This window comes from Cuculus canorus, chromosome 10 (assembly GCF_017976375.1).
Source record: "Cuculus canorus isolate bCucCan1 chromosome 10, bCucCan1.pri, whole genome shotgun sequence".
In the NCBI taxonomy this organism is placed as follows: Eukaryota; Metazoa; Chordata; class Aves; order Cuculiformes; family Cuculidae; genus Cuculus; species Cuculus canorus.
In genome coordinates this window covers 22,359,829-22,373,720 of record NC_071410.1, presented here as the reverse complement: position 1 = coordinate 22,373,720, position 13,892 = coordinate 22,359,829, and positions in this window count along the sequence as shown.

Here is a 13,892-nt window from a genome sequence, read left to right as displayed (position 1 = left end):
TACTGAGCAAAATTTTTATATGCAGGAAAATGGAAAATTTTGACATTTCTTCCCAATCTGGAGCAAACAGTAATATTATTTTTTTTTTTCCCATGCAGGAGAAACATTTAATTTGCAGCAGTAGCCTTGTAGGATGTGTTTCTGCACACAGCAGCCCAGGGAGCATTCCCTGAGCACAGGAACAAAAGGTATGGGTTATTGCTGTCTCCATCAAGTTTATGCTTATTGGCCCAAGCCACGCTGGGCAGGAGGAGCTCTGAGCCTTGAGCTCAGCCACCGACTTTGCTGTCTCAGGCCAAGACACCCCCAGCCTGCATGGGATGGGTTCTCTGCTCCCTGTAGCAGCCCTGGTTTTATAGCAGGAGATATGTCCAGTGCAATGAAGCCTGCTTCTCTGCTGCTTTCTTGGCCATGCAGGGACCAGACCTCCCTGGTGCTGGAAGACAAGCAGCCCTCACGGCATTCGCCCCAAGGCCATTGCAGATTTACAACCCCTCAGCTCATGGCAGTGATGGGTCAAAGCCTGGGAGACAGGACAGGAGAGGACCCCAAGGTCTCACAGCTCTTGGCTGAAAGGAAAGGCAAATCCAGGCACATGCAGCCTCTCCCATCCCCAGCGCTCTGGGTAGTGGGACATTCCTGCCCACACAGCCACGGAGGGGTTAAAGCCTTACACAGCTCTGAATCCTCTGCCAGCCAGGCAGAGATAACAGCTTCCCTCCGCTGAGCACTTAATGGCCCTAAGGGAGGATTGTAAATGGATTATATTTTTATTTTAAACCAGCAGTAAAGCCAGGAGCAGATCCAGAGGGGGAAACAAAGGCATGTACATGGATGCAATGGCAGAATAAGTAACTTTCAAAGAAACCCCCCTGTATGAATATCTGACTCTAAAGGTCAACATTAGACACCTTGATATAGGACCCAAGGGGGTGGCAGGAAGATGGGCCACGAGAGGGTTAGGTTGGACATTAGAAAAAGGTTTTTCCCCCAGAGGGTGGTGCCCCCAGGGAAGCAGTCACGGCACCGAGACTGGCAATGATCTACAAGCCTTTGGCCAAAGTCCTCAGCCCCACGATGTGAATGTTGGTGTTGTCCTGTGCAGGGACAGGAGTTGGACTCGATGGTTCTTGTGGGTCCCTTCCAATTCAGAACAGTCTGTGATTCTATGACCTTTAATCTGACTCAAGTGCCTGTGTTCTCCTGTGCTGTTATCTTGCAAGGATATCTTCATTGCTTATGAACTCACTCTGCCACTTCCTTCAGGCATCAGAAAGCTCCTGCTGCCAGCAGGAAAGTCAACCCATATCAGTACAAGACTGGGGATGGATCTTAGGGAGAGCTATTTCTAGTTTCCAAGGTTCTATTCACCTCAGACACTTCCTTGAGATGCCTTTCCTGGGCAGGGTGCCATCAGCCCCAGGCAGCGGTGGCCTCCTAGCTTTGGGAATGGAATTGAGCTGCATGACCAACTTGCTTGCAGGTGATGGAGAGATTCACAAGTAAGGATCAGGTTCAATTTAGGATGGCAGTCTTGGGAATGCCCTTCAGGAAATGTTACAGTCAGCTACCTGGCTTTACGATAGCACTGCAGAGCTTTCCAGGCTGTCTCAGAAATTCAGGCATTTCTTCAACCCTTTTTCCCAGCAATCACACCTGAGAGTTTTCTCAGGCTTCCCAATAGACCTCACACACCCTGAATATGTAATAAATGGTATTTATTACGAGGATGCAGAGCTAAACAGCACATCAATGACCTCCTGTCTATTCCAGTAGTCTGAGGGTATAAACAAACAGTATGTAAATACCCACGGAGACTGGTAAAACACAAGCTGCCAAGACCAGCCAGGGAACGATGATGGGCAAGTGTGGTTGCATTCACTTGTATGGCTGTGCCATAAGTGAATTCATGCCAGCAGCTTCCCAGATCTTTTTCCCACTCCAAAGAGTCAGGAATCATGGATGCCCCATCCCTGGAGGTGTTCCAGGCCAGGTTGGATGGGGCTTGGAGCCCCTGATCCAGTGGGAGGTGTCCCTGCCCATGGCAGGGAGTGGAACTGGATGGGCTTTGAGGTCCCTTCCAACCAAAACCGTTCTGTGATTCTATAAAGAAACTTGAAACTGCTTATTTTCATTTCAAAAACAGACTCTGATCAAAACAGCTCATTGTGCAGCCAGCAAAGAGAAATGAGGCCTGCTTTGGTTTAACGCATGCAGTGATTCAATTGATATAATGATCCTCATGTTCTACTAAATGAGTGTTACAGCCTGAGTTATGTCAAATAAACTTGGGTTTCCCTCTGCTGCAATTAATACGGTGTATGTCTATTTGCCAGGCATGCGGAGGTTAAAATTGGGTTCAATGAACTTCCTGCAAACTGTAAATCAGTCAGAGAAGAATCTTGTACTAAAAGGAACAGACCAGATTTGACCCACTGGTGGGTGATGTGGGCAGGCAAAGAGGCTGCTGAATCCGTAAGAGAGTCTTCAGGAGGGCTGAAAGAGTTCTGGTTGTTCAGCCTGGAGAAGGCTCTGAGGAGAGCAGCTTCCGGTCCTGAAAGGGGCTCCAGGAAAGCTGGGGAGGAGCTCTTGATCAGGGAGTGCAGGGAGAGGACGAGGAGGAATGGTTTTATGCTGAAAGAGGGGAGATTGAAATGAGATCTTAGGGAGGAATGTTTTTCTGTGAGGGTGGGGAGGCCCTGGCCCAGGTTGCCCAGAGCAGTGGTGACTGCCCCATCCCTGGAGGTGTTCAAGGCCAGGTTGGATGGGGCTTGGAGCCCCTGATCCAGTGGGAGGTGTCCCTGATCCAGTGGAGGTGTCCCTGCCCATGGCAGAGGTGGGCTTTAAGATCCCTTCCAACCCAAACCATTCTGCTGCGAGGCAGAAGAGCTCAGTGGAGATCCTGGTTTGTCAAAGCGGGCCAAGGAGGTGAAAACAGAACAGAAGTTTCTTTCCCTTCCCTTGTGAGAAGTTTCCCTCGGGTTTGATGCCAGCTGTGGGCTCCTTGCATGCAGGAGGGGGAAGCACCGGTAGGAACAAGACGCACAACACTGCAGGCAGCCTGCCTTCAGGAAGGATGGATGGGTCTCATAAGTAGAGAGGAAAAAGAGATATTATCTTCTGCTTGGAAGAGACTAAATCACTTAGTTTCTATTATATTAACACCCTGGAAACCCAATGGGACTTTGACTACATAAGGAAAACTTACTATAGCCTATAATTAACCATCATTAGTTACAGGCAGCGCAGAGCCTAAACACTGCAGGGAAATTAAGCCATGTTTTTAATGCTTTTTCCAAGCTCTCTTATTAGAGATAAACAGCTTAGATCTCCCAGGACTCGCCTCACCAGACCAAGGCCAATACTTTTATCTGTTTCTATGGAGAGCTGGCGACAGAGATTTTAGCAAGGCCTGTTGTGACAGGACAAGGGAGATTGAGTTTAAACTAAGGGAAGGGAGATTTAGGATAGAAGGAAGATGTTTTTGATAATGAGGGTGGTGAGGCACTGGCCCAGGTTGCTCAGGGAGGCAGAGGAGACCCCATTCCTTGAAACATTCAAGGTCCAGTGGGATGGGACTCGGAGCAACCTGATCTGGTTAAAGATGCCCCTGCTCCTGCAGGAGGTTGGATTGGATGACCCTTCCATCCCAAAGCATTCCATGGTTCTATGGTTTTGTTGTCACCTCTAATTCCTGCTATTCTCTGATCTAACCATTTCCCCATCAAACAAGCATCACCAGAGCGTGATGCACTGGTGCATTGTGGAGGCACTGCTGGTGCTCAGGCTTGGAGCATCATCCCAAAGCTTCCCCTGAGGACATTGGTTATGCCGGGTCCTCAGGATTCCCCTTCCTATCTCTGCAGGTGAAAGAGCCTTGGGCCCTGCAGACACATTGCAGAGGAACAACGAAGATCCTGGCTCCTAGTTAAGTCTCATTATTTTAGTCATTAATGCTCTGTAATTTCACAGTGTTTATATATTACCCCCAGGAAAGGGGAAAAAAAAGCAAATTACAATGAGAAGGTGCAGTGGGACGTACTCACTGTTTAACACGCAGGAACAGCCACATGCTGCAGCTCCTGTGTAATTAAATGCAACTGGCTCAGTGGATGAGAAAGCATTTATTGAGCAGCTCTTTGGTCCTCAGAAAAACCTGCCAAGAGCTTTTCAGCAAGAATTTTTCATTGGAGAGGCAGGAAGGCACGGAAAATTAAAACATCTTGCAGAAACCCACTGAGAAGGATGAGAATCCAAGACAGTCTTCTGACATTCCTGCTCTGGATCTGCTAAACATGGCTTCCAACACACAACATCAAATCAATTTCTTTGGACCTTATTGTTCCACTCACTTTACTTGAAGTTTTATGTTGCAGTTAACCGCGAAGTTTCATATATTTTGGTATGTACACACAATGAACACATGGCTTAATGCACCATTAAGACAAACATATGGTAATACCTAACCCAGCTGATTGGCAGGTTTTGTCAAGCTTCACTCCTCATGGAGTGAAGTGTCTTCACCTTACTGAAACAAGTTTGTGTAATCGAAAGGAAACAAGCTAGGGTTTTTGAGCTGATGAGAACACCTCTTATTCTCTTTTAATCCAGCAAATTCTGCCTCTATCATAGAATGGTTTGGGTTGGAAGGGACCTCAAAGCCCATCCAGTCCCACCCCCTGCCATGGGCAGGGACATTCCCCACTGGATCAGGGGCTCCAAGCCCCATCCAACCTGGCCTTGAACCCCTCCAGGGATGGGACAGCCACCACTGCAACCTGGGCCAGTGCCTCCCCACCCTCACAGAAAAACATTTCTTCCTAAGACCTCATTCTGTCTCCCCTCTTTCAGTTCAAAACCATTCCCCCTCGTCCTCTTCCTGCCCTCCCTGATCCAGAGCCCCTCCCCAGCCTTTCTGGAGCCCCTTTCAGCACTGGAAGCTGCTCTCTGGTCTCCCCACAGCCTTCTCTTCTCCAGGCTGAACAACCCCAACTCTCTCAGCCTGTCTTTGTAGACCAAGTGCTCCACCCCTTGCATCATCTCCATGGCCTCCTCTGGACTTGCTCCAACAGCTCCATGTCCTTCCTGTGCTCAGGACTCCAGAACTGGATGAAGGGCTTCAGGTGGGGTCTCACCAGAGTGGAGCAGAGGAGCAGAATCCCCTCCCTCACCCTGCTGGTCCCACTGCTTGGGATGCATCCCAGCATGCTGTTGGCTTTTCACTTATCGTTTTTCTTCTGAGAACCTCAGAGCAAGTCAATGGATCACAGTCAGGGGCAAAATGTGACCATAAGAGGGGAGCATAAAGCCCCAGGCAGAGGGTGGATGAGAACAGTACTGGGAGAGGGAGCTGTGTCTCTAAGTTGCATAGGGCCACCTCAGCAGGTCCCTGTTACTCTGCTCTGCAGAGAAGGGAAGACCTTGTCATTGGGATACTACAAACAGACCCCTAAGTAGAAAGGAGATTTTGCTCCCATAAGTCCTGCAGTGGGTGTTTTTTTATGAAACCATCTGTGATGGAAAGGTACTGTTGTGGCATGCGTGAGTATGGTGTCCCTGAAAGACAGTCACCTCATTGTAACACTTGTGGTGGGGTCATCTTACCTTCCTTGGAGAAGGCAACTGGAAGAAGCCTACTTTCCAGAGAGGGACACAGGCATTCAAGCAAACATCTAGACCTAAAACAGCATTTCATTTTCAATCTCTTTTGTGCTGGTCCCAAACAAAATTAGTCTTGACTTCCCAGCTTGTCTGTGATTTTCTCAGCTTAAAGTAATTTCCTCTTACAACCTTGCAGATTGGGCAGAAACCCCTATAAAGACATTTCAATGTTTTGGGAGAGCTCTTGTCACCAGAGGAAAATTACCAAGTATTGCTGAGAGCCCTTCTCCACCGCAGCCCCGCCTGTGCACATCTGCTTTTTATGTGCCTTGAACTCTGCACCCGTAATACCTGCCAGCAGGATTGTGCCTGGCTTTTATAGAAACCTTCATCCACATGTGAGAATTATGCAGTAAAATTTAGCTATAAATCTTTCTCTGGGATGCTTGGAGAGTTCCTGCACTGCTGCCAGCCTTGGCTTTACGCTGTTGTATCCCCCCCTCCCTGCTGGTTGTGATGGTCTGGATGCAGACCCCAGGTTTCCTGCCTGTAATTTCATCTTTGCAGCTGCCGATGATTAAAACTGAGGAGGAGTCTGGCAGCTCCATGACTACCTTTTCCGCCCAAGTCCTCAGCCTGGTTTCCTCTTCCTCCCAGTTCTGCTCCTTACAGTTGTTCCCTCTCCATGATTGCATGAGGATCTGCCTGCCCAGGGACAAAGTCTACTTCTGCCTCTGCTTGGCTTCATCTTCCTGTTGCTTTGCTCTGGATGTCTCACACTGCTGCTGGCATAAAGGTACCTGGGGAGATCAGAAAATCCACCAGCAGAGCAAAGGAGACATCAGGTCCTTCAGGAAGGTCAGAAGATGTTCTAGGTGAGCTGGCAGAGGGGTAGGAGTGTTTGCCATTCCCAGGCAGAGCTGCTGGAGAAGATCATCAGGAGCTCATCAGCACCAGACCTGCTCCCCCAGGAAGCTTCTCACCATGCCCAGCTTCTGTGCACCAAAATGACTGGCAGGGTCATGGTTGGTGGTCCAGGTTGTGCTGTTGTAAAATGGGAGCAAAGTCCAAGGTGAAATCAGGAGTGTCTGGAAAGTGTTTGAAGTTTCCTTGGTGGAAAGCATTAGACACAAGCCATCAGCGCCACCCACACACCAGTGTTTCTAAACCACCACTCTGACGCCAAGGCACGAGAGACTGTCAACAGCAACGAAGTCATTCAAGGCAAGACACACTGGAGGGGAGGGATGCCATCCAGAGGGACCTGGACAGGCTGGGGAGGTGGGTCTGTGAGAACCTCATGAGGTTCAACAAGTCTAAGGGCAAGGTCCTACACCTGGGTCGGGGCAATCCCAAGCACAAACGCAGGCTGGGGGATGACAGTATTGGGAACAGCGCTGAGGAGAAGGACTTGGGGTGCTGGGGGATGAAAAGCTCAGTATGTGCCAGCAATGTGTACTCACAGCCCAGAAACCAACTGTGTCCTGGGCTGCATCCAAAGCACTGGGACCAGCACTGTGATAAGAGAAACCCTGATTGTGCCAGGGAGATAGCTGGGAGCCAGAAGCCCTGAGTCTGCTTTCAGCTCTCTGGTGTGAAGATGCAATGGCAAAAGGACAGAGCAGATGGTGGAAGCAGGAACAAAAGAGAGGCCCCACAGTGAAAGCTTTGGATAGACAGGAAAAAGACACTGATGAGGTTCTGTGAAAGAAGGGAGGTGCTCTCCTGCAGGGGTGACCAAGACAGAGACAAAAGCAGATCAAGTTGGGGTCAAACTTGATCTTCAGGAAGACCAACGTGGACCATCTCTGCAGATGCAATCACAGACTCCCACTGATTGCAAACAGGCGAGGGGATACCTGTAGAGGAGAGGTCTCTGCTGTGGGGGTCCAGGGACATGGGGCAGCAATGGGGCAGTCCAAACTATAACACCAGCCAGGGCAGTGGAACCAGTGCACAGCAAGTGTTTGGGCTGAAACAGCCAAGGTTCTCACCACCAAGAGTTCTTGGGCAAAATCATAATGTGGAAGAGGCACAATGCACTGCCAGGCGAGGGGGATGTTCTGTCCAGCTGGAAACTTCATCAGGAGAGATGCAATTCACACACTTAAACTATCCTTATCGTGTCCAGAGAAAGGCAATGAGGCTGGGGAAGGGTCTGGAGCACAAGTCTTATGAGAAGCGGCTGAGGGACCTGGGGCTGTTTAGCCTGGAGTAAAGAGGGCTGAGAGGAGACCTCATCACTCTCTGCAGCTCCTGGAAAGGAGGTTGGAGCGAGGTGGGTGCTGGGCTCTCCTCCCAAGTAACAAGGGATAGGACGAGAGGAAATGGCCTCAAGTTGTACTAGGGGAGGTTTAGATTGAATATCAGGGAAAATGTCCTTACTGCCAGAGTGGTGAAGGCCTGGCAGAGGCTGCCCAGGGCAGTGGGGTGTCGACATCCCTGGAGGGGTTCAAGAAGCATTTGGCCGTAGCACTTGACGACATGGTTTAGCAGGCACGGTGGGGTTGCACTGACGGCTGGACTGGATGAGCTTAGAGGTCTTTTCCAGTCTTAATGATTCCATGATTCTGTAACTCAGTCTGTAGGTGCCCTTCAACAATGCTCACACAGAGCATGTTAACATCAGTGTAATTAATCTTTACAAACCACATGAGGGAAATCATTCACTGTAAATATTATTGATCTCTTTAAAGTGTGTTGGGAACCACTCAGGTCTGTAATGCCGAGAGCAGCAGAAGGACCTGCACAAGACACTGAGGGATACTAGGGCTCCAAAAGGCAGGAGTGTCCTCCGCAGTGGGGAGGCACGAGATGATGTGAGAGTCTTATTTATGAGACTATGAATAGGAACATGGGGAGCAAATAGCTGAGGAGAGAGATCAGGTTATTTCCCCTATGGAAAAGGCTACAGGGGTATGAGCTGGAGTGAATGAAGCCATTCAACTCAGGAAAGCATCAAGCAAGCAGCATCAGAAGCCCACACCGATCACGGCACATTCGCCTGCCTGTCCCTGTCATGCCCTTCTTGTGGGCAGCAGAGCAACCATGGGTCAGGAACATCACCTCCTCTCCTTTCAATTTCACCAGTATCTGCAAAGAGCAGGGCAAAAGGGAATGACAGAATGATGCAGGAGAGAGAATTTCCTGCATGTCTGCACGTTTTCAATTTGGGACATGGTTTAGCAGGCACAGTGGGGTTGGTCTGACGGTTGGACTGGATGAGCTGAGAGGGCTTTTCCAACATTATTGATTCTATGATTCTAAACAGCCCCTGGTCTGCCCCTTGTTGGCACCCCATGGTGCTCCAGCAGCAGCCCAGCACACAGCCCTGGTGACAACACTTCTGAGACGGGTATGATGGAGTGCACAAGACATCTGGGAGCAAGGGACCTGACTCTTATCACATAGCAGCCAGAGGTAAGGCTTCTGTGCTCCCCTGGGGCTCTCAGCATTTCAGGCAGGATTTAACTCTTACTGCATGTGAGCAAGCAAGCAAATCCCAGGCAATGCCCAGCACAGCACTGCACCACAAAATAATACAGAGCTAGAAGCCCAGTGCAATGCTTGGAAAACTGATAAGAAGCATTAAAACCAAAAAATATACTGAAAAAAAACAACGCTGTTGTTGGGGCCATGTCTGTCAGAGGCGCCTGCTGCTCTCTTTTCATGTTTCCACCAGCTCCCTGGAGACTTCAGGAGGAAGAAGTTTGCTGGCAAACAAGACCCAAGCATTCACAAACCAGAAGTGTCTTGTTTCTATAGTATTTCTTCTGACCGTGGAGGAATGCCTATGAAACCAAAACCTCTGGAAAAGGCAGCTCTCAGGAAATGATGTTGATATTATGGGTTTGAACTTGAGGATTCATGCTAATCGATGCCCTGCTGAGCAGTCGCAGCGTGGAGCACGGGGCGATGGAAGATCGCTTCTTTCTGGCCTTTCCAATACTGAACACAACCCATGGGCAAAAGGAAACAGAGGCGTAGATGGCTTTGAGCAAACGTCTGCCTAAATAAAGATCTCAGCCCCAAATAAAGAGGATAGATGTCACTAAAGGCAATGGCATCCTACTTTAGCTAGGGAGCAGCAGGGAAAAACAGGAAAAGAGAAGAGCAGTGCAGCTCATCCCCTGGTTCATACATGCAAACAGAAGCAGAAAGTTTTCTCACTTAGCAGCAACAAGTAACAAGGGACAGAAGGAGAGGAAACGGCTTCAGGTTGTGCTAGAGGAGGTTTAGACTGGATATTAGGGGAAAATTCTTCACTGACAGAGTGGTGAAGCCCTGGCAGAGGCTGCCCAGGGCAGTAGAGGCATCTCCACCCCTGGAGAGGTTCAAAAACTGTGTGACTGTGGCATTTCAGGACAGGGTTTAGCAGGCACGGTGGGGCTGGGCTGATGGTTGGATTGGGTGAGCTGAGAGGGCTTTTCCAATCTTAATGATACTATGATTCTAATGCAATAGGATCCATAAGACTCAGACAAATTCTCTCACTCCACCCTCTAGCCAAGCTTCACAGGAAATACACGGTTGGTGCTGGTGGAGATGGAAGCAGGTCTGGAAGCAGGGCAAAGTACAGGGTCAGATTCTCAGATGGGCTGGGGATTTCCAGAGCTGCATTTTTAAGGATGTAACTTCAAATACTCAGATGTGTTTGATTTACAGAAAATATAGAGACCCTGTTTTCTGGTGAACAAAAACCAAGGCCTGTGTGAGGATAAAAGCTCTTGTGCGTCCTCCAGATGCTGCTGTGCCCGGGCTGAGGACAGCATTTGGACCCTCAAGAAACCAGTGCACTCGCTAAGATGCAAATCCTTCCAACTTTCACCACGAGGTCTCCATGGGAGCTGCAATGGGTCCTGGTGTGTTAAACACGTGGGTTCTTATGCTGACCCAGGACAGCATGCTGGCGCTTGGGCACGCTCACCTTAGACTCTCTGCTCCCCAGGAACAAAGCCACCAGCATCCAGGGAGTAAAAACCAAACGGCTGATGCTTTGCAGTCTGAGCTTCCTAAATAGCGTATGAAGAAGAGAGATGCTTTCATAGCACATTTCTTTTGTACATTTAATATAAATAGCACTGGCATCCTTCTCCACTCCCTCCTACTCAGCATGGATGGGAATTGATGCCAGAGGTAAAGGCATTGTGCATAGTCAGGATAAAACCAGCCAGAGTCCTTTGTCATCTGGTCCTGGCCAAACTTATGCTTTCTCCTATAAGTCTGGTCTGAGTAGCAACTGAGGTGGGCAACACCAGCTTACTCCAGAGGCCCTCAGAAACCTCATCTACGACCTCTTCTGCCGCTCATCACACCTACAGCACGATCAGCTCCTGTGCAGTGTCATAGAATCGTGGAACCATATAGTACTTTGGGTTGGAAGGGACCTCAAAGCCCATCCGGTGTCACCCCCTGCCATGGGCAGGGACATCTCCTACTGGATCAGGGGGATCAAAGCCCCATCCAACCTGGCCTTGAGCCCCTCCAGGGATGGAGCAGCCACAGCTTTTCTCAACAACCTGGGCCGGGGCCTTCCCACCCCCACAGCAAAACATTTCATCCTAAAATCTCATTTCAATCTCCTCTCTTACAGCTGAAAGCCATCCTCCTTTGTCCTAATCCTGCACTCCCTGGGTCACCTCTGGCCACGGTATTGCTGTTGCGCCCTGTGCCAGAGATGTGTGAATTTCAGTGACATTTTTTGGAAAAATCTATTTCTGGACAGGACAAGCAGTTATTGCCAAATAAAAATAAGACTTTAGGAGTCTTTGAGACAACATATTGGAAAATCAAGCATTGATTGTGTGATGGGACCCCACCTGGAGCCCTGAGTTCAGTTCTGGAGTCCTCAGCACAGGAAGGACATGGAGCTTTTGAGCAGCTGTTGGAGTGAGTCCAGAGGAGGACACAAAGATGATCCGAGGGCTGGAGAACCTCCCATATGAGGACAGGCTGAGAGAGTAGAGGTTGTTCAGCCTGGAGAAGAGGAGGGAGAATTTAGAGCAGCTTCCAGTCCTGACAGAGGCTCCAGGAAAGCTGGGGAGGGACTTTTTACAAGTCCATGGAATGACAGGAAATGGTTTTCAGCTGCAAAGCAGAGATTGAGATGAGATCTTGGGAATAAATATTTTGCTGTGAGGGTGGGGAGGCCCCGGCCCAGGTTGCCCAGAGCAGTGGTGGCTGCCCCATCCCTGGAGGGGTTCAAGGCCAGGTTGGATGGGGCTTTGATCACCCTGATCCAGTGGGAGGTGTCCCTGCCCATGGCAGGGGTTGGAACTGGATGGGCTTTGAGGACTCTTCCAACCCAAACCATTCTGTGATTCTATGAACAGAAGGACCAGAGGCACAACTGCGAGGGCTCTTCAGTCCTCCTAGAAGATGGGACAAGTGGAGGGAGCGAGGTTATTCCTTCCTGCTGCTGCATGTCAAGCTGTCACCTTGGATTTCATGCTTGCAAAAGCGTGAGACCAACAGCTCCCAGTAGCGGACAAGGACAAGCACTGCCAATCCCTATGCTGCTGCAGAGGAGGAGCTTCTTCTCTGTGGTCACCAGAGAGGACAGAAGGGTGGCTGTCACATGGGCATCCCTCACCATCTGCTCTATCTTATTCTGGAGACTGGTCCAAGTACAACAGCAACAGCCAAAGGATGGGAAGAAAATGGATGCTCGCCATGCCTCTCTACAACGAGTGTGTGAATACCTCTGCCATCTCTAAGGAGCATCTCTGAGCATGTGTGAATGAATAATGTTCAAAGAAGCAGCCTGTAAACTCTGCCTTTTATTAATAAATACTAGCACTGAAGTGCCATTGATCCCACACCATGTAGCAAGCTGTACCTGCCTCCCAGGCTGCGAAGCAACCCCCACAGTCATGCCGTAGGCAAAATTCCCATTTGAGTCGTCAAGACTGAGGCTCTGGGCTTTGCTCATGAATAACTCAGCTCTCCCCAGTCTGTGCCAGAAACCTTTTATTCTAGCCCCTGCCTTCACTGGTATTTGTGTCAGCCACAGATGGAAATACCAGGAGCAGAAAGAAGTCTCGCTCAGGCTCTGCTGGAGACGTTTGCTGGGATGAACCAGCTCTGAGATCTGAGCCTATAGCACAGCATTCAGTACTGAAAGGGGCTCCAGGAAAGCTGGGGAGGGGCTCTTCATCAGGGAGGGCAGGGATAGGATGAGGAGAAATGGCTTTCAGCCGAAAGAGGGGAGATTGAGATCTGAGGAAGAAATGTTTTGCTGTGAGGGTGGGGAGGCCCTGGCCCAGGTTGCCCAGAGCAGTGGTGGCTGCCCCATCCCTGGAGTTGGATGGGGCTTGGAGCCCCTGATCCAGTGGGAGGTGTCCCTGCCCATGGCAGGGGGTGGAACTGGATGGGCTTTGAGGTTCTGTCTGACCAAAATGGTTCTATAATTCTATTATATTTATCAACCTCGCTATGTCAGGGGCCTCTTCTCTACTAATAGGTAAGGGTTGGCCTCTTATGGACTTTCTGGACTCTTATCTCTCAGACGAAGGATATTATGTGCAGGTAACTACAGAAAGCATTTCATGCTCTCCACTGCTCTCCTCTCACAGCCATTGCTAAGCTAAGGGAGGAACCAAAGACTTCAGAGTCCTTGCCAAATCCCTCGAGCTCTTTTCAGCAACCAGGACATATCAACCAATTAATGAATATAGACAGGCTTTATGAAAAATGCATGATAAGTATGCATTCCATCTCAGAAAAGGAAAAGAGTCTCTTTCAAGCCTGGAAATGCATGAGGACTTTGAGGAAGGGACCTGAATTTCACCTGTATGATCTTGTAGATATGGAGAAATTATTCTGCCCATCCAGTGAAGAACTAGAGTGCTCTTTGCCACAGGTGGCTCACACAGTCAAGAAGTAAAAATACAGAGTGTTGCCTTGGTGACATCTCCAATGTCAGGGGCACATCTGAGTCTTTCTGTAGCAAACGTGATGGTGGGAAAGGCAGAGTCACTTCCATTCAAGAATGTTGTCACGCTCTTGACATCTTAGAATCAAAATTGTTTGGTTGGAAAAGACCTTTGAGATCACCGAGTCCAACCTTACCTGTCACTACTAAGCCAGATCAGTGATCACCTTGTTTATCCATCTTTTAAACATATCCAGGGATGGGGACTCGACCACTTCTGTGGGCAGCCTCTTCCAAACCTTGACAGCCTTTTCAGTGAAAAAAGTTTTCTTAATATCCATTCTAAACCTCCCCTGGTGCAACTTGATGCCATTTCCTCTTGTTCTATCACTTCTTACTTGGGAGAACAGACCAACAG